The sequence below is a fragment of the Dipodomys merriami genome, unplaced genomic scaffold (assembly GCF_024711535.1).
Source record: "Dipodomys merriami isolate MVZ:Mamm:240054 unplaced genomic scaffold, mDipMer1.0.p SCAF_85, whole genome shotgun sequence".
Lineage (NCBI taxonomy): Eukaryota > Metazoa > Chordata > Mammalia > Rodentia > Heteromyidae > Dipodomys > Dipodomys merriami.
In genome coordinates, this window is record NW_027206457.1 from 5628654 (window position 1) to 5631775 (window position 3122).

A 3122-nucleotide genomic window follows, 5' to 3' on the forward strand; every position below is an offset into this window, starting at 1 on the left:
CTTGTCATCTCTGATGATATTGATTTGAATCTCTTCTCTCCTTTTTCAAAATCTCAACTTAGCCGGCGGGGAGTTGGGAGGGTAGTCTGTCAATTTTATTAATTTTTTTCAAACAAGTTTTTTCTTTTACTGATTCTATGTGTAGTTTTTTAAGTTTATAATTCATTGATTTCTGCCCCTCTAGTAGTTTTGGGTTTGGTTTGTTCCTGTTTTGGTAGCAGCTTTAGCTATTTGTTTTCTTTATTTAAAATAAAAAGAGAAATATGACTCGTTATTTGTCTTCAAGAACTCACTGCCTCTGACACAGTGCAACAGTCACATTACCCTTCAGCATGTTTCTTCCACTAAGGAAGCTGGAAAGTTGGCTTGGAAAAAAGATGGCCCCAATCAGGCTTCTTTTCTGCTCATTTTTCCACCCAGTCTTTTGGAAACATTTGGGTCCACACCTACAATCTCTGCCAGATTTATACCAGTGACTACCTCTCTAGTTTCTCATCTGCCTGACTTCTTTGGGTGTGGGTATTTGAGATCCCTGCATTAAGAACAACATCTGGGAGCCATTCACTCTTGAGGGAGTAGAAGGGTGGCACAGGCTTCTGGGAAAGGATACTGCTCAAATGTCTCAACAGCCTGAGTGGGAATAGTGGTGGCCTATTGTGGCTGTGCTAGGAAGTGGGATAAGGCCAGAGGCATGCAGATTTGCTCTGCAATATAGTAGATGGGAATCACAGGCAAGAAATCCACGAAAGTTTTCTGCAGTCATGAGCGAATAGAAACAGGTTCAGGAGAAGGTTAGTTCTGAAGGCTTCTGCAGAAGTGAATGCTGTCATCTGAGAACTGGGGATCTCCCAAGTGTCATTCAGCAGGTCTAGGGTGGGAGGGCAGAACTTTTTTTTTTGGTCAGTCATGGGGTTTGAACTCTGTCTCTCAGCTCTTCAGCTCAAGGCTAGTGCTCTACCACTTGAGCCACAGTGTCACTTCCAGTTTTATGGTGGTTTATTGGAGATACGAGTCTCATGGACTTTCCTGTCCAGGCTGGCTCTGAACTGTGGTCCTCAGATCTCAGCCTCCTTAGTAGGTAGGATTACAGGTGTGAGCCACCGGCGCCTGGCCAAGGACTTTATTTAAGTACTAGAGTTTGAACTCAACACCTCACAATAGGCTGCTGTTCTAATACTTGTGTCATGCCTTCCACCATACCACTGGCTGATTATTTGGAGACAGATTCCAGCAATCTTTTCTGTCTGAACTAGCCTTCTCTAGCTAAGGTTACAGGCATGAGCCACTGGTTTCTGGAGAGACTGCCTACTTTTTTTTTTTTTAATCAGTCCTGTGGCTTGAACACAGGGCCTGAGCTTTTTTGCTCACAGCTAGCATTCTACCACTTGAGTTAAAGCTTCACTTCTGTTTTTTTTTTTTTTTGTGTGTGTGTGGTTTTGTATTTTTTTGATAGTTAATTGGAAATAAGAATCTCATGTACTTTCCCTGTTTTGCCTTGAACTTCAGTCCTTAGATATCAATATCCTGAGTAGCTAAGATTATTGGCGTGAGTCACCGGTGCTCAGTTTGTTTTTTGTTGTTGTTTTGGTACTGGGGCTTGAATTCAGGGCCTGGCTACAGTCCCTGGACCAAATTGACACCAAAAGGACTCTGCAGGTCTGCCATCAGTGATTGAGAGAGAGAACCATTGTACCTGCACTTCACTCTGAACACAAAGAAGAAAAGAATTTGTAGGCTGTCTTTTAATTGTAGTCCTTAGATCTCATCCTGAGTAGCTAGGTTTTACAGGAGTGAGCCACTAGTGCCTAATGAGATTGTGTGTGTATGTGTGAATCTATGTATGTATGCGTGCTTGTCCTGGGCTTGGACTCAAGGCCGTGTGCTGTCATTGAGTTATTTTACTCCAGGCTGCCATGCTTCCACTTTGGGCTTTTTGGTGGTTAATGGGAGTTAAGAGTCTTCTAGACTTTCCTGCCTCAGCTGGATTCTAACTGATCTCAGCCTCCTGAGTAGCTAGGATTACAAGTGTGAGCTATAGTGCCCCATTGATATTGCATTCTTTAAAAACTGTGTGGCCCCTGAACTAGACTTTGAGTAGTGAAGGTTCAGAGAAGGACTGCAATTTATTATTTATTTATTTGGTCCAGTTATGGGGCCTGAAGTCTGGGCCTGGGCGCTGTCCCTCAGCTCTTCAGCTCAAGGCTAGTGCTCTACCACTTGAGCCACAGCACCACTTCTGGCTTTTTCTTTTTGCTTATGTGGTGCTGAGGAATCAAACCCAGGGCCTCATGCATGCAAGGCAAGCGCTCTACCACTGAGCCACCTTCCCAGCCCTTGAATAGTATTTGATATGTAAACAAAAAGTTACTGCTAGCTTAAGTTTTCACAGAAAAATATGATTTGTTAGTTGAAATAACAAATTTTTTTAGTTAATTAAGAATTTCAGATTTTTATTTGAAATCTAAGGTTATACTGTTGAAAGCTTTTTTTTCCCCTTACATTTTAAAATTAACACATTTCTGGGTGCCAGCAGCTCATGCCTGTAATTCTAGCTACTCAGGAGGCTGTGATCTGAGGCTCATGGTTCAAAACCAGCTCTAGTAATTGTGTCTCCCACAACTGGCACAAACAGAAACTTCAGTGATAACTTTTTTTGTGTGTCTGATGGTCCTGGGACTTGAACTCAGGGTTTGCCTCTGTTCCTGAGTGTTTTTTTTTTTTTGCTCAAATCTTCAAGGCTAATGCTCTACCACTTGAGCATCTATCTGCTCTCCAGTTTTTTGTTTTTTGGTTTTTTCTTGGGTCCAGTCGTTGAGGAATCGAACCCAGGGCCTCGAGCATGCAAGGCAAGCGCTCTACCACTGAGCCACCTTCCCAGCCCTTGTTTGTTTGTTTGTTTGTTTTTTGTAAGTCATCCCAAATTAAGTTGCAACACCTTTTCCCAATTTGATCTCAGCAACTGAAATAGAAAGAGAACCGCGGTCCTCCAGACAGTAGGTGGCGCCAACGTGCTGTTCTCAGAGACTGGAAAGGAGGGACTCTGGAAACTGCGTCTGTTCGACTAGCCAATGGGAGGGGACTTCGTCATCGTAACGCCTCCCGGGTTTACTCCCGCAGAAATT